Genomic DNA, 18,817 nt, shown 5'->3' on the forward strand with positions numbered 1-18,817 from the left:
GAGAGAGAGAGAGAGAGGAAGTGAGAAAGCAAGCCACCAGGTCCGAGACTTGAACCGTGGTCGGTCATGTGGGAGTCCAGCGCCTTTAACCACCATGCCACTTGCCGGCGCCACAGTGTCCTCTCTTTCTAAACCTTTACCATAAATGGACTGTTTCTACCTCTAAGATACTCCTCCTCCTTATACCCTTATAAAACTCGGTTACCCCGCCCTAGGGCGCAATTTATCTGGCCCCCTCTCTCTTTCTCTTTTGGACCAGTGAACCTCACCTGGGAGTGCTCCCAATAAAGGCTCTACATTTCTATTTTCTCATGTGGTCAGCCCATTCCGTACATTTGGTGCCAAAACCCGGGAAGAGTTTTGTGTCCCACAGTCCCCGCAAGGGCCTCTCCTCCCCTGAACCAGGAACTTAACATTGGCAACTATAATAACCCAAGGTAGGGTAGTCCATATAAACAAAATTTGGCTATAAGCAGCAGCTTGGGTAGAAGAGGAAGAGATGAGAGTGGAGGCCTAGGGAAAGTTTAAGAGTCACAACCATTATTGGAATAAATTTGGGGGACTCTTTTCAGCTCTAGAAGAAACTTAGTTCACCTCCTTTCTTTCTAATAGCAGGTGGTATAGATTAATATTATTTCCATCTACTATATGAGAAGATTGAAACTGAAGTTCAAAGAAAAGTTTGGTGAGTGGCCACTCTGGACTCTAGTCTCACATCTGCCTGAATCCTAAACCTCTCTCTTCCTTTGCTATTCTGCTCTGTTGGCTGCACAGGGCAATGATCTAAGTTCTTTCATGAACTTTGTGGGTGTTGATTACACAAGTAACTCTGTAACCCTGGGTCTCATTTCCCCAGCCAGCAAATAAGGATCTAAGACAAGGATGATTTCCAAAATGATTCCCAGTCCCCAAAGCCTATGATCTTAGAAATGAAAAAACGTTCAAGTTTATGAGTATTTTTTCAGGCAACAAAAAGTAAACACTGGGCTTTTCCTGTCTTTAACCCAACTTGCAGAATAACTTATCGACATCCCATAGTTTCCCAGGAAGGAAACAAGTATTAAAACTCTAGCATGGAGAAATGCAATTTTGTTTGCGCATGCGCATCTGTTGTCTTACACGTGAACATTACTTTTGAGACCCAAGCATAACTACCATTACTTTGTACAAAACTTTTGTTTATTCACTTGTTTACAGACAAAACGAAATATTTCATTTTCATCTTTCTGGCTTAGATAAACTTTAAGAAGTTTGCAAATGCTTAAGCAAGTTGACTTTATGTTTTTAAACAATTGGCTACAGTGGTTATAGCTATAACTACCATGCAGAAAGTACAAACATGTGTGATGATGTTACCAACAGCTTTCATTTCCAGACAGTTTAATCACGGGCCTTACCACAGACCCCAATGGCCAAGGGAAGACAAATGGGTTTCAAAAGAGCAGCAGAAACAAGCTAACTGAAAGTGAGGTGGCTCCCATGATAAGGAATCACTGACTAGTGTCAGTGAGAGCATAAATAAATCCTCCTTTAAGTAATAAGTTATTTGTAGAACATTGTAGACTGTGTTCTAGAATCTAGATGATACCAGTGGATAAAATACTCAAAGGCTCTGCCCTGAAGGAACTCAAGTTCCAGTGGAGAAAAAATAATAGCAAAAATAGTATTATAATTAAAAATAATAAGAATTGTTAGGTTCTTATCTTTATGCATCTGACACTATATAAGCACTTCAATGCATTACCAAACTGAACCCTTGCAACACTGCATGTTATAGGCACTATTGTCCTCATCTGACAATTTAGGTTACCGAAGTCTAAAGAAATTAAGTAATTTCCCTGAGCTATAAAGTTATGAGACAGAATCTTCATCTGAACTCAGATCTCCAGGACCCAGGGGCCTTTGTCTGTGTCTTACCTACCCCCTCTCTAGTGTTCTTCGGTACTGTAAGAGAACTCTGATGCAGTGATCTGCAAAAATCAATCTTTCAAGAAACTTAATTTATCGGGAACTAGCAGTTAGCATAATGGCTATGTCGCTGGACTCCCACGTAGACGACCGCAGTTTGTGTCCAGGACCCGGTGGCTTAAACTCACATCGCGCACGTGTGCGTGCGTGCCCAAGATCCCGAAAGGAGAATGGAGGAGAAGGGGTTGCGGCGTGACCATCCCCCCTGGGGGGTGATTTCTCGCTTTCTGTCTCTCTGTCTCTCTCTGGTGAGCGCACACGCTCTATAGAGAAAAACCTCTCCAAAAAAAAAAAAAGAAAAAAAAAAGAAACTTAATTTATCACTAAGGCCCTCGGAACACCAGAACCATCAAGCAAAGGTAGTTTTTGAAGAAGCCTAAGAGAAACTGGGGGACCAAAGACGGGAAACATGGTCAGTTTCAGGAAGGCTGAAAATTCTCTGCGGAACACTGCTGTTTCACCTTTATGGTTTACATATTTAAATACACAATCATGCTCAAATGTTAAGTATTATCCATGAGAGTCAGAAACTAGGAACAGCCCAAATATCCATCAAACGGATGAGAGAACAAAATGTCCTATATGGATATGTTGGAATACAAGTAAAAATAACAGCAATTATCATATACTTAATTGCTACTGGGTCTAATGATGTATAAACACTCGAATGCATTATCTAATCTAATCCTTACAATACTCATGTTACCGGCATTATTGTCCCCATTTGATAATTCAGGTTACTGAGACCTGAAGAAATTTGCCTGAGGCCACAGAGCTAAGGGACAGAATGCAAATTTGCACCCAGATTAGGACCATGGAACCCATAGCTGTAATGACTTTTGACACAGCTGCATGCTATAACATGGACGGACCTTTCAAAACGCTATGCTAAATGAAAGAAACTAGCCACAAAAGGCCATGTATAATATAGCTCCATTTATCTGAAATACACAAAACAGGCAGTTCTATAGAGAACTATAGGGGTGGATTGGTAGTTGCCAGAAAACAGAGAGCGAAGATGAGAAGTGACAGCTAACATATTTTTTTTGGGGGGGGGGGGTTAACGAACATTTTCTAGAATTAGATTATGATAATGATTACACAAATCTGTGCATATACTAGAGCCACTTCCAAGGGCAAAATTTTATGTTATGTGAGTTATATTTTAATAAAATTGTTTTAAAAATTAACTGCACATAAAAGATTGGGCTCTTTTAGTAACTCTTCTATTATCATCTTAAAATCTAAATACAATCTTCCTTTCTTTCTTTCAAGCTTTTTTGCCTTAGGCCATGTATTTGCCAGAGAGAGACAGAGAGGATAAGTGAGAAATTACCCCCTGGGAGGTGGGCTACACTGTAATCCCTTTTCCTTCATTCTCCTCCTGGGACTTTGGACATGCACGCATACATGTCTGGTGTAATTTTCAAGCCTCCAGATCTGGGACTCAAATGGTGATGGACCATGTGGAAATCCAGCATCTTAACTACTACACCACCTGCTGGTCCCTGGAATCATTCTTTACATTAAAATAAGGGGGGAGGGGGCACAGAACCAGAACGTGATAGAGTTAGTAATTATTGAATTCGGCGTTTTGCCTCTAGAATGGACAGAATGAGTCAATAGCCTTACTACTGGAGAGCTACCTCTTAATTTTTATTGGTTAAACAGTATGTAAGAACTATTTCACATCCAGCTCTGAGCTTGGTGCCAAGATCAGACAATGATAGAGCTTAGAGCCCAGTTTCATTGGTGAAATCCCACTTAAAAGAATAGAAATCTTAAATAAAAAAAAATGAGTTTTATCTAAGATATAGTTGCCTAGAAAGAAGATCTGTAAAGATTTAAGGCAAAACTAGATGACTCAGAGCACTTAGGGACGAACTCCTTCAATCACGCACAGCTGTGCCTTTTCACTTGCACCACTGCACTTGGGCCTAAAATAATGAGAAAGATCCTTAAAAGAAACTTAACTGAGATAATTTAGTCTACCTAAATGCAAGATTTAGCATATAGTTAACTTATCAAAGACAGTGTGGCAATGGCAGAAGGGCAGACATACAGGTCAATGGAACAGAGAGCCCAGAAGTAGACCTACATAAATATGTCTACTTATTTATTTTTGTGGTCAATGTTAATTCATACTTAAAACCATTTTAAGTATGAATTTCAGTGACATTAATCACAGAGACAGTGTTGTATGACCATTACCACTTTATTTCTAATACCTTTTTTTATTACTTCAAAGAGAAATTCTATAACTGTTAAGCAGTAATTCTCTATTTTCTCTTTCTCTAGTCACTAATTCTCTTAATTTTTTTTTTTTTTTGGAGAGGTTTTAGCTATAGGGCATGTGTGCTCACCAGACAGAGAGAGACAGAGAGACAGAAAGTGAGAAATCACCCCCCATAGGGGATGGCCACGCCGCAATCCCTTCTCCATTCTCCTCTCAAGATCTTGGGCACGCATGCACATGCGCCCGGTGTGAGTTTTAAGCCACCGGGTCCGGGACGTGAACCACAGTCAACTAGATGGGAGTCCAGTGACATAACCATTATGCTAACTGCTGGTCCCTCTAGTCACTAATTGTCTTTCATCTACTTTTTTTAAGAGAGGTTTTTGCCTTAGGGTGCAGATGCTTGCTGGATAGAGAGATGAAGACAGAGGGAAAGTCAGAAATCATCCTCCCCACTAGGGGTGACCATACCACAATCTCTTCTCCTCTGTTCTCTTCCCAGGGTCTTGGGCATGGTGTGAATTTGAAGCCACCAGGTCTGGGACTCGACCCAGTCCTGGATTTGCCTATGTCTCTATGGATTTGCCTACTCTAGATATTTCATATAAGTGGAATTATACAATGTTTGTCCTTTGGTTAATCACTTATTTCATTTAACATAATATTTTCAAGATTTATCCACATGATAGCATACATAATAATTTCTTTTTTAATGGCTGAATGTTTTGTTGTATATTTTTGAATATTGTTGCACTAATATTTTCTTGTAAACTAACAAAAAGAAAAGCAGATAAACTCAGAACAGCAAATGACAAGAGGTGGGGCAATTTCATATTGATTTTGTTCGTTTCAGCCCAATTTACAGTCACTTTTTAGGAATTCTCCCTGTTGGCCATAGTTGAAATGAGACACAATGAATGAAAAATTATGTTAAATTCTGAAGATTCTAAGGGGCTTTGCTTGGACTGCCCAAGGAATTTGGATTCATATTATCATTGTCCCTTCCCCTCTCTGCCTCTCAAAAATGTTTCTATTCTTCTATGATCAGATTTAGAGTCTGTCCTAAACTCACATTCTCTAGAGTTACTAAGTGCACAGGATATTGATCCCTCTCTATGCAGGACTCCTGGTGGGTTTTTTGTTCATTTTCTTTGTTTGTTTGTTTTCTTTTTCTTTTTCTTTTTTTTTTGGAGAGGTTTTTGCTATAGGGCGTGTGCGCTCGCCAGACAGACAGAGAGAGACAGAGAGACAGAAAGCAAGAAATCACCCCCGGGGGGGGATGGCCACGCCACAATCCCTTCTCCTCCATTTGCCTCTTGGGATCTTGGGCACACACGCACACGCGCCTTGCGTGAGTTTAAGCCACCGGGTCCAAGACTCGAACCACGGTTGACTACGTGGGAGTCCAGCGACATAGCCATTACACTAACTGCTGGTCCCTTTTTTTTTTTTTTGGAGAGGTTTTTGCTATAGGGTGCGTGTGCTTGCCAGAAAGATGAAGACAGAGAGACAGAAAGCGAGAAATCACCCCCCCAGGGGGGATGGCCATGCCACAATCCCTTCTCCTCCATTCTCCTCTCGGGATCTTGGGCACACATGCAGACATCCCCGGCGTGAGTTCAAGCCGCCGGGTCCGGGACTCAAACTGTGGTTGACTACGTGAGAGTCCAGCGACATAGCCATTACACTAACTGCTGGTCCCTTGTTTGTTTTTTAAGATGGCTATAACCTCGGAGATATCTGGTGTTAAAGAAATTCCCTAAGGATTTGTTCAGAAATGGGTCAAAATTAGAATAGATGCAATTTTTATTATTTATTCGCAGTGCATATTGATCCCAGATTCTACTGATGTGTCTGCACATCCTGCAAGGCATCTGGTACCAAAAACGTAAACATGATGCAAGAGAGGTCTAAATACCTTAATATACTGGCTAACAACTACTGATAGCCTACTCCCTAATGCCTTAGAATTTCACACTTGCAAATTTGTAAAGATTTGGGGTTGTAAAAACACTTTAAACAGCCAGCAGGTGGCATGGTGGTTACAGCTCTGGACTCTAACATGGCCAATGGCAGTTCAAATCCTGGACCCAGTAGTTTGAGAATCATGCAAGGCATGTTGCATGCCCAAAATCCTGAGAGGAGATTGGAGAAGGGACTATGGTGTGGTCATCCCCCCTAGGGGGTGATTTCTCACTTTCCTGCTCTGTTTCTGTCTTGCTCTGAGACACCCTATGTCAAAAAACTAAAACCAAAACAAAACGGAGAAACACAACGATAAAGTAGGCACTATCAAAATCATTAAATAGTCTTGCAAAATTCTGGGTAGGTGACAAATCTTAAACTACCTATGAGTGAATTGCTAATATAATTTGCTTTCCTATCCCTTTGAGTGGCAAAATCTGAAAGTCCAGGAAAACGTGATGCCCCCTTCTCTGCACAAAATAGAGTTATAGTCAGAAGTGGATTTCCTTTTTTTTTTTTTTTTTCCCCAAGCAGAGCAACTGCTTGACAGCCTGGTAGATGCTGGCTTCCTGAATGACAGCATGGGACAAGTCGTCCCACAAGCAGAATGCTTATTTTGCAACTGTTAGCAAAGAAAAATAAATATCTGTATGTACAATGCTACTCTATTCTGAAATCAGTTACAGCAGCTTATCTTGACCCTAACAAATATAGTCTCTTTTAAACATATTTTCAAGATATATTTTTAAAATAGAATCATTAACTAAGAAGGATTTGATATGAAAATCACTGTCCTACAGAGTAAATATACTTAACTTCTCCAAGAACTGTTGAAGTTATTCTTGTAGTTTTCTAAAGAGAGCTGAGCTTCCTTATGTAAGCTCACTCTTTAGATACAAGTACATAGAAAGAAAAAGAAAAAGGAGAGTCATTTAAGCCTGGATGTGAAAATTAAACAAGTGCACAGAAATTATTTCAGTAGTCAAACCAAAAGTGTGGTCAATTCTTAAACACTCCCAACAATTCCTCAAGAAGAGTTTCTTAATAATCTTGTTTTCCAAGGTGCTTGAAAGACTTCTTTTAGTTACTCCTAAGTGGACTGGCTCTATAATTTACTGTTGTATTTTTCTGATTTCCTTAAAAAGCTTAATATTTTCTTGTACTTGGAAAGCATTTTAAAAAATAATAACAATAAATGCCAGCATCTGAAGAAGGGGTTAGTTGAAATTTACTTGTGTCTTCTGAAAGCCCTTAGTCATATTTTCACCTTGATAGAACTGCAAGATAGTATACATCCAGGCCTCTGAATTAGTAATAAAGTTGTCATCTCTATTACTTTTGGAAACTCTTAATCTTTTAATCAAGTTCCAAAACTGTTCAGTTTGAACAAAATGCAAGAAATTGTCACTGGTTTCCCTCAAAATCTGCAGAATGAGAAAGCTAAGTTTCTAGGATTTTCATTCCTTTTGACAGATCCCCTAGGGGAGCTCTGCCCATGAGTCTGTCATTTTTATGCACATGGAACTAGCATATATTGTTGTTGGACAGCTGAGACTCTTTTCCAGGTCAAAGATAGTACTCTGGGTTTCTAAGTTTGATGTCTTTTCCATATTAAAGACCTATGTAGCTTACAGAAAGCAAAAAAGGAATTTGCAACACGTTTTGTGGAATGAATGCATAATGTGTACTAGAAAAATCTGTTCATTAAGGGGTCAGCAGGTGGTATAGTGGTCAGGATGCTAGATTCCCACATGGCTGACCATGGTTCAAGTCCTGGACCTGGAGGACAGGGTCTATTAAATGACAAGCACTCAGAGTAAGATTAGAAACAATTTAATAGCTAGATTTTTGTCTGTCAAGTTCTCTCTCCATTGCCTCATGAGGGTCAGGCTTGTAAGATAATATTTAAACATGATATAATTGAGCTGGTTTTGGCTATAGCACTAACTTTTCCCAAGAGAAGTAAGTTATACTGATTCCAATGTTACTTTACTTTGAAGATCAGCAATTAACTCGATGATTGCCAACAACGATAACATTTCTTACAGTGGAAATAATTTGACAAGGACAAAAAAACATAGGATGCCAAAGAAGAGATTTTTATGAGACAGAGATTCATCATTAGACCACCTGAAAGGAAGTTTTCAAAGAAAATGGAGATATCAAAGAGAAAAGAAGAAAGCAAGAGGAAAGGGGAGGGGCTGTTGGAGGGATGAAAGGAAGGGGTGCCTATTTTTGTCAATTTGACTCTGGCTCCCAAGTGCACTGCATCAGATAACTCTTCCTGCAAGCCCAGCACTGCCACAGCGATGGCTGTCACACCTCCTCAAATCTGTCAGCGCTTAAAGTTGACGGAAGGCGTACCCTTAGTACTGCCATCAGGGCAAGTCCTGATTTCCTTCCAAGTCATGTCTGTGAATTTAGACAGATGTACTGATACAAATATTTGCCATGAAGAAAGAAGTTAACAAAACACTGTGAGGGTTTCCTTTTTGCCAGTTAAAAGCAGAACACACTTGAATGCAAATGAGGGATTCAATGAGAAGGTTATAGTGTGGTAGCATTTGGTAAGACGCAGAGGGAGCCCAGGTGATCTGATAGAAACAGGCTTTCCACCCTGATAACAGACGTACGGTGAAAAAACACAGGGGCTGCCTCAGCCAAGGTATGCCGCACTTCGTTTATTTTTTTTTCACAGATTTCCAGCCAACAGCTCCATGTCTGAAATGCCTTCCTCTCTAAAAATGCCGCATTGTACCTGGAAAGTGAACTTAAAGCTTTCTTCCTTGTCTCTGGAGAGAGTATTTTCCCAATTTTCAAGACGCAAGGGATACACTTTTCCGCCTGGACTTCATTTCTGCTAATTATATTGACTCTTGTAAAGTGGACTCAAATTATTTTTGCCGTTCGCTTCTAGTAAAAATTCCATTGCCGTGTATCATGTCTAGCCTCTTTTGTTAAACTTATTGGAACCAGGGGGCCCACTCCTGGCTCAAAGGGCAGAAGGCACGCACGAGATCTGAAACATCCATCAGGGAAGTTCGAATCTGTCCCTCTGAGACTGCTTCAGGGTCCATTTAAAATGTTTAACAGGAATCTAGAGGTTTAGAGCTCCTGTAAGCCTCATATGGATCTATTTTTCCAAAAGTAACACAGGCCTTGCTTTGGTATCTTACCAAATGTGACTTTTCGCACTGAGTGTGAACAGGCAGCCTGCTGCCCTGTGGAACCATCCTGGAAACATTATTTTGGAGTAGCAGTGGTGTCACTGAAAGCCAGAGTGGAAAAATCTGCTTCCTGTTCTGGGGGAACTTCAAAGGAGCCAGGGCCTGCTCCCCTCATGCCTCTTCCTTAAATCAGGTACAGTCACATAGTTGATAGCCTTCAGTGTAAGTTTTGCATAAAACAGCTGCTTTTACCGCACTTGAAAGGTGGGCCCCATCAGGCTGAGCAGTGAGAGACAGGTTGGGAGAGGATTCAGCTTCTGCTGTTGTGCTGAGTACCCCCTAAGTTCTTCAAGTATTTCCAGGCTGAGTTTAGACATAGTAGTGATGTCTGAGTTTCCATGAACTGGGAATGCTCACTCTTAGAGTTATCCTGGTGTCACACGGTCTTGGTGATGAAATAATCGAACCCCTTTAAAAGATGGCACCACCCTACTCAAAATTATGTTCTAGCATAACTGATATCACAGTGGACTTGCTGGCCATAGACCTCAACGTGAAGGCAAATCAAAAGCAAACAGGTATCTGAGAAATTGCAGCTTCTGTGGGAGTGGGCTGGGACTAGGGCATGTCAAGATAGGTCAGATTAGGGGCCCCCACCCACCTGACAATCGTCCCATGGGCCGTAAGATACCACGAAGGGGTTTTCACTCAAGTGCTCTATTTGGCTTGATACCTAACTGAACAAGTTCTCAAGTTTCCATTTTCCCTTGTCAAGGTGGACATTGCCATGCCCATGAATACCATCTTTGTTTTGAAAATGCTTCTGTAGAAACACCTTTGCTTTTCTGGGAAGAGAGAGATCTGCCTGTGAAAAACATGCCAACTGGATGGCTTTCTCTACCTGCTATTTTGCCAATCAACAATTCTATTTAGTGTGTCTTCAGTTATACTACCGTCTGAGTTACAATCATGATGGTTATCGATAACAAATGTCTGCTGAGCTTCTTCTACAGACAATGTTTTGCTAGGCCCTGGATGTGTAAGAATAAGCACAAGTGAATCCCTGCCCCTTAAAGAATTCTGAACAACTAGAGCACAGATCTATGGAGTAATATGAGGGAAATTGTCCAGATACAAATGCTTTGAAGGAATTGATCGCCGAGGCTGAGTGTACTCCAGGAAGACTTCAAGGAGATCAAGTGTGTTTAAATGTGGATGGTGTATTTTTTAGGGGTATGGGGTAAAAGCAGTGATGCGGATGTTTGTGAGTTTGTTACTTAGTGAGTTTGTTGTGTGTGTGTTTACTCTAGGGGATGGACCATGGGTTGGAGTTATGTATATGGTATGTACTGCACTTCAGTAGATCATATGAGAATCATAAATGTGTCCATGATGGATGCGTTAAAAAACATTTTAACACTACATTCTGGAGAAAACATTATTCCACAGAAAGAATGAAAGAATGATTTCTATTGTCAACTTTAAAAATCCTACAAATAATTTTTTTTTTTTTTTTGCCATAGGGCACATGTGCTCACCAAAGAGACTTGGTGGGTGGTGGGTGCGGGTGGCCACACTGCAATCCCTTCTCCTCTCAGGATTTTGGGCACTCACACACATGTGCTCAGTGTGATTTTCAAGATGTTGGATCCAGGACTCAAATCACAACTGGCCATGTAGGAGCTCAGTCCCTTAACCACCATGACACCTGCTGGCCCCCAAATCCTCTTTCTAAATATGCAAATGCATAGTGATAAAGCACCTGGACCCACAGGGGAAAGGTCGGGATTCATATCCCAGGACCTTCCTGAGCCAGCTGAGATGGGCGTGGATTGTAGTGTAGGGACCCTGTGTGGGATGCCCCACCTTCCTCTCAAAAGAAATAAATAAACTAAAAAAAGAAAAAGAAAAATACTAAGGTATATATAATTTTTTGACATACCAATTCACATCCTTGAGAGATTTTTTTCTTTTCCCTCTGCTCCCTCTCACATATTTGAGAGTCCTTGTTTAGGGAGGTACATAAAGTGCCCATTGTTCAGACTAGGAAGAGTGAACATTAATCTTCAAGCAGCAGAATATGATCAAAGGCTCCTGAGCAGATGGAAAACATGGACTAAGTGGTATTTCAGAAAAAATGAACCTAGTGAGATTTAGAATACAGAATAAGAAGGGCAAGGAATAGAACATAGAAACTATTCTAAAAATTTGCTCTCAATCCATTCTAGTGTGATTTATAAAAGTGTTAAGGATTTTGCTTACTTTTAAAATTCTTTTCTCTTTTAGCTGTGCCCAGAAAATATTTCCTTTAAACAAAGTATTATCTCAAATTCTAATAAATGAAGATAAAAATAAAATTGATCTGGTTAATACAGTAAGAAAGACAGGGCTCTGAGTAAAAGCAAGATAACAACTAGTCTACAATATATGGGTTCTGGGAATGAATTAAGAACTAATGAAAACATTTTATCTTCACAAAGGACAAATAAAATGATTTTCAAGTTGCACAATGCTGAAAGGTCCATAAACTACAGAGTCTTGGAATAATCTAAATGTTACTAAAACAGGATGTTATGAGCTAAAAAGAAAAAAGAAAAAAAGAAAGATCTAGGTCTTAGGCCCCAGTGGCACTAACCAAGCAAAGTGGGACCCAGCGTTATTGTATTTTTAAATTTGCCTAAAAGAGAAGATGTGAGTAGCTGGGGCTTGAGATTTATATATATATATATTTTTTTTTTTGGAGAGATTTTCACTGTAGGGCGCGTGCGCTCGCCAGACAGACAGAGAGAGACATAGAGACAGAAAGCGAGAAATCACCCCCCAGGGGGGATGGTCACGCCGCAATCCCTTCTCCTCCATTCTCCTCTCGGGATCTTGGGCACGCACGCACACGCGCCCGGCGTGAGTTTTAAGCCACCGGGTCCGGGACACGAACCGCGGTCGACTACGTGGGAATCCAGCGACATAGCCATTATGCTAACTGCTGGTTCCCGAGATTTATATTTTTGATCTAGCATTGAAAAAAGACTAGGCTTGTCTAGTGATAGTCCTCCAAGCAAGTTTCTGTCTCTCTCTCTCTCTCTTTTATTGACAAATAATATTTATAGGGTACAATGTGATTGTTAAATACAAGAATACAATATGTAATGATTAAATCTGGGTATTTAGTATACCCATCATCACAACCATTTGTCATTTGTTTGTACTGGGAACATTCACAATTCTCTTTTTTCTACCTACTGTGAGATATACAATAAATTGCTAACTACATTCAACCCACTATACTTTTTTATTCTTCTTTTTTTTTTTTTTTTTTTACAGAGACAGAGACACAGACTGAAAGCTAGAAATCACCCTCCAGAGGGGATGGTCATGCCACAATCGCTTCTCCTCCATTCTCCTCTCAGGATCTTCAGTACACATGCACACGTGTCTGGCGTGAGTTTAAGCCACCGGGTCCAGGACTCGAACCTCAGTCAACTACATGGGAGTCCAGCGACATAGCCATTACACCAACTGCTAGTTCCCAACCCACTATACTTGATACAACTAAAAATTGTTCCTATTATCTCTCTGTGTTAACTAACATTTTTTCATTCCCTACCCCCATCCATCCCTGCCTCTAGCTATGTCTCACTTTATTAATCAATCTATTCGTTAGTCTTTAATACTTCCTTCCCATTCACCACAATAAAGTACTGAACCAGTTATTATATTCTGAGTCACATTACTCTCTTAGGAAGGAATCCCTGTCCTTCAAGGATTCAAATTGATCACAATCCATTTTAGATTTGATTTAATCCTTATTGTCCACTCTGTAGCCTCTGATATTATGGCCCCTCTTCATCTTCCTTTACTTTTCTGTTTGTTTTTTTTTTTCTGACATTTCCCTTTTAAAGTACACCATGTTAGATAAATTTACCTTTCCAAGCTCTTTTCATAATCTCATGAGAGTCTCAAACAGAATAAACAACGTGGTAAGGTAATAAACATGAAAATTGATGTGTATAGTATTGGTTTAGAGAGTTGGAATTTTGTTTTGCTTTGTTAGTAAGTATTGCTATCAGGCCAATCCACTTGCCAGAGAAAAAGAAAGGGAGAGAGCAAGAGAGAGAGAGTGAGAGAAAGTGAGAAATCATCCCCAAGCGGAAATAGCCATGCTGGAATTTCTTCTCCTCCAATTACCTCTCAGGATTTTGGACACACATGTACATGCACCCAGCATGATTTTCAGACTGCCAAGTCTAGGACCTGAACCACATAGTCACCCACGTGGGATCCAGCACCTAAACCTCCATACCCCCTACTGCTCCTATTTGTTTTTAATCAAGGAAAATAAAAATTATAATGGAAGAAAATTCTCAAAATGAAAACCATCCCTACAATGGAGTCTGGTTTGACTCTAGCTAAATGATGTAAAATAAAGAATGGGGCTCTTAACCAGATAAAACTTCATGAAAGGTTTCTCTGAAGCAAATATTTAAGATTTCTAGGGGCGAGCAGGTGGCATAGTGGTTAATTGCTGAACTCCTACATGGCCTACCATGGTTCTAATCCCAGAGCTGCTGGCTTGCTTTCTCACTTTCACTTTCTCTTTCTCTCTCTCTCTCTGGTGAGTGCATGAGTCCTACAGCAAATTTGATAATAGTAATACATACAATTAAATAAATAATTCTTTTATTTAATAAAAAATATTTCTGACTGGGTAATTTGTGAGGAAGAATGACCGCCTCGGGGGTAATGGTGCAGATGGTCCAATTTAGCCCTGTCTAGTCCAGTGTTCATTCTGTTTCCACAAAGACAGGCCACAGAGAACCTCGGAGTAAGAGGGGCCTAGGCCCATGTTTTACATATTCTCACCAAGACAATCAAAGGAAATATCAGGTTAAGAAAAAAGAGGGGCCAGCAGGCGGCGTAATGGTTAAGGGTGCTGGACTCTCACATGGCTGACCCCAGTCTTGAGTCCTGGACCTGACAGCTTGCTTTATCACTTCCCCTCTCTTTCTCTCTCAGTCTGTCCCAATTTGGTCAAATTAAAATAAATAAATAAATAAAAAGTTAAATAAAATAATTTTTAAAAAAAGAAAGAAAAAAGGAATCTCTCACCTTGACATCAGTCTAGGTATCCCTCCCCGTATTAATCAATTTTCATTTTTTTTTGATTTTTACATACTTCGTTTTTTCAGTTAAGAGACTCCGTGTTAAAAAGTTAAGTTCATCTATATAGTCATCTATTTTATTTGGATCAGAAAATCCTAACAAAGACACTCAATTTTACCTTAATATCATAAAGCAGAATTATTAATTATCTGAATAAAAAGCATAAAAGACATCATTGTAGGTAGAAGAATATTTAGAGAGCTTTAGTTAGTCAAAAATACTTTGCTTTCATCTGTAAATGAAGCAGTCACTACTTAGAGCAACCCATCAATCTCAGAAAAAACAGTATTTGCAGCTTATTAGTATTCTTTGTTATTATTAAGAGTCACTTCAGATTTCTTTAATACAGACATAGGCATGCGTATGCATTTTAATTTTTCTATTACTTTGCAATTTGCAACAAAATAATGAAGATGCAAGAGGCTTTATGTGTATCATACTTTTCTGAGGAAAATTTGACTTTATTAAAACAGTATTAGAGGTCAGTCCTACTAGATCAAAAATGTTGACTTACTATAAGACACCGAGCCACAATATATCAAATCATTTTACATGATACTCAGTATAACAAATTTCAAGAACACATAAAAACCTGAAAGCCTCTTGAGATTCCTTAATAGGATTTGACCTACACTTGGAAACTCTTTAAATCACAGTAAAATATATTCATCAGAGAACATCTTACTTTCCCAGTTAACCTTGCCTTTAACAACAAAACAAAGAAAAACAAATATTAGCAAAAACTAGATCACTTACCATAAATGCCTGTTGAGATGCAGGGAAACGCCTGTGAATAAACCACAAAAATAACAATAAATTTTCCAGGAAAAACTGCCTGACATCAACTATTTTGACATCTATTTTGTTTGATAATGGGATTTCCTCTCCTTACATACCAGAGCTATGAGTTGGAGTAGGATTCACTCTGGAAATGTGGATATTTGATTAACTGAAAATTCTTTTGGCAATTATTCTACCTCACAAGAATCAATTATTAAATTTTCAGAACTCTTGTGAACCCAAATAATAAACAGGCATCATTTTATTTTTAGAGAGAATTTTGCTTCTAGGACACATATACTTGTCAGAAAGAGAGAGAGAGAGAGAGAATGTGAGAAATCACCTCCCCCAGGAGGTTTGGCCATGTTGTAATCCCTTCTCTATTCTATTCTTGGCATGTGGGGAATGCAAGCACATGCACCTGGCATGAGTTTTAAGCAGCCAACTCCAGGACTTGAACTGCAGTCAACCATGTGGGAGACCAGTGTCTTAACCACTATGCCACCCCCTGGCCCTGATAAGCAGTTATTATTAAGAAATTAAAACATATAAACATATAATGAAATAAATTATATCAAAACAAAGGTTTGTAATAGTCGGAACTTATCATTTTCTAATTATTTTGCCACATTATTATTATCTATGTTCTTGAGACTGCTTATGGGTATCATATGTGTATGGTAGTAATTCTATATAATGGTGGTTCCAGAGTATCTCTTCGCGGCTCCATGTTATATAATATCACATTGGTGGCTTAAAATCTGAAAATATCAGTTAATACTGATGACCCATGTTATGGGAAAACTGAAACCACAGCCTAGCTACAGATACAAAATTTTGGAAAATTCAACAAAAGCATCCTGTGAGAATCAATGACTTACCCAGAGTCTACTGGGTCATTGGAAAAGTCATGGCATATTTTCTTATGTTTTTCAGCGCAGAAACATGTCCTGACTTTTCTGACAACTCAATATAATAAAAGAACATTAAATATTTTATTCTGATATGTAAACTGTGTCCTATACATTCTTTAGGTAAGAAAATTTTAATATTAACTGAAATATGCACCCCTTTCTTGTGACCTTTTCTTTAAACATTTACCTGCACATTATGGTTTATAATATATTTTGTTTAGTCGTGTTTAAAGAACTCGAGTTTTTTTTTTTTTTAAATGACCAAATACAGCTGTATATTCTACTCTAAATTAGGGTTTATAACTGAAGAAAGTGATTTGGGTATGGCAATATCCTCTGTTAATATACTTCCGTGTAAATTTGGTCATTGTTTTAATCTTACTGGTTTTTGTATTTTGTCCAATTATAAAGTGAAAATGATAATGCCCACATATAAAAATACACTACGGGGATTAAGGACAATTTTTTAAAGCAGCTTATACTGTGCTCCACTCTAAAAACAGTAACTGTTATCAATCACAATAACTAGCATTACTATTGAAATCAATGACACAATTATTTTTATTATTAAAATTTCTCTATATCTTCAGATTAAACATGTACTAGTGTTTATTTTCCTTAACACTTTTATAGACTATATGTTTGTTTTCTTTACATAATGTCCTATTAAGGAGGCCAAAACTGATGTGATTTTGTTTTAGAGAGAGTAATAATTTACAGTTAAGCTCAACTACATGTCTGCAAGATGACAGATGCCTTTTTTCTGCTCTTGTGGAAAACTTCACGAGTAAATGTTACTGTTTATAACAAGAAAACAGGAGTTTCTGAAACATAGAAGGTACCGTCTTTTCACATAAATAATGAGTTAATTCTTTGATTCTCAGGGTTCTTGAAGTGCCAAGTGTATGATCTGAAGAATATTCTTAAATTATCTATCCAATGACACAGACCATGAAATAATAATTTGAAGCAAGTTACTCTGAAAATATTGTAGTCCTCTTAGAGGCTTTTACCAAGATTACCAACAGGTTTTAACTCTCAGTATGAAAACCAACTGCAAGCTTACTGTAAGTAATTTATTACTAATGGTAAAGGCTCAGGGCTCAAGAATGGTCTACTTAGAAATACAAATTCACAAGAACATCACCCATCAACATGATTAGAGAAAAATGAGGTCTGAGAACTATTACACCATGTCATTAAGGAATAGAAGAGGAAAAATGTAACCTCAGCCTTCATGAGGTTTTTCATCTGGGGCAAGAAATGAATAGACATAAAACAATTCAACAGAAGAAAAACATATAAATTTATTTAATGCAAATTTTATGTAGCATTGGAGTCTTCATAAGGAAATGAAGCCCCAAAGTTGCAGTTAGTGTTGAATGCTTGTGTACTAAATTAGGCAAAGAATTGTGAATTGTGAAAATGTGACAAAGCACAGAGATCAGAGCTAGGGGAGTAATATGAATGGAGAAGTGACAAAGGAGATAAAAGTTAGGTTAACAAGGTTCATTTGTTCAGATTTCTCTTGGCCTCTACTTCTCGCCCTTCTTGTTTAGGGAAGACATCTTTCACAAGGGAATTTCATATCCTACTTCCAAGAAGAATAAATTCAGAGTGTTCTTCTTGTATCTGCTCTTTTTCAAGTGCTTTTGACTCTAAATAGTCAATATACCACAGGGGCATATTTTGCAGTGGAATATTCTGAAGTCCTTTGAATGGAAAGCTAGAAGATGCCGAAATGTTTTCAATAAGTGGGTCCACTTTAAATCTTGCCTTGGTGTACTTCCAATTCATGAAGTGAGACAATTTACTCAACTGCTCTGTCAGTTTCTTCATTAGTAAATGGAAACCATGAGAATTTCCTTCAGGAGTTTGTAAGTGGATTAAGAGGAATAAGGAACACAAAGCATTGTGTCTAGTGAGTAGTTGTAAGTTATTAATAATGACTCCTGGAATGCTCTCTGTGATGCCCACCAGGTTCTGTTTCACAGAAGGAACTTACTACACTATAACAGGGCTTCCCAACTTCAGCACTACTAATATTTTAGACTATCCAATTGTCTGTTTGCAGAGGCTGTCCTATGTGCTGTGGAATGTTTAACAAAACTGACTCCAAGCGACTGGTAGTATCTCTCTAGTTGTGATAATAAAAACATTCCTGGGCATTGTCAAATGCCCCCTAGAATGGGCAATCACACCTGGCTAAGGACCACTGCTCTAAAGTCTAGGCTAGAACTCAGGAGTGCTATCAGTACACAGGCTTCAACCACCTACTCTCTTGTCTCCCAAACACTCAGCTTCAAAAAACAGTCTCACGGGAACCAGCAGTTGGCGTAATGGCTATGTCGCTGGACTCCCACGTAGTCGACCGCGGTTCGTGTCCTGGACTCGGTGGCTTAAAACTCACGCTGGGCGTGTGTGCGTGCATCCCCAAGATCCCGAGAGGAGAATGGAGGAGAAGGGATTGCGGTGTGACCATCCCCCGGGGGGGTGATTTCTCGCTTTCTGTCTCTATGTCTCTCTCTGTCTGTCTGGCGAGCGCACGCACCCTACAGTGAAAATCTCTCCAAAAAAAAAAAAGAAAAAAAAAAAAAAAAAAGTCTCACTCAGAGGCTGCCCCCTCC

This window comes from Tupaia chinensis, unplaced genomic scaffold, assembly GCF_000334495.1.
Source record: "Tupaia chinensis unplaced genomic scaffold, TupChi_1.0 Scaffold000101_1, whole genome shotgun sequence".
Lineage (NCBI taxonomy): Eukaryota > Metazoa > Chordata > Mammalia > Scandentia > Tupaiidae > Tupaia > Tupaia belangeri.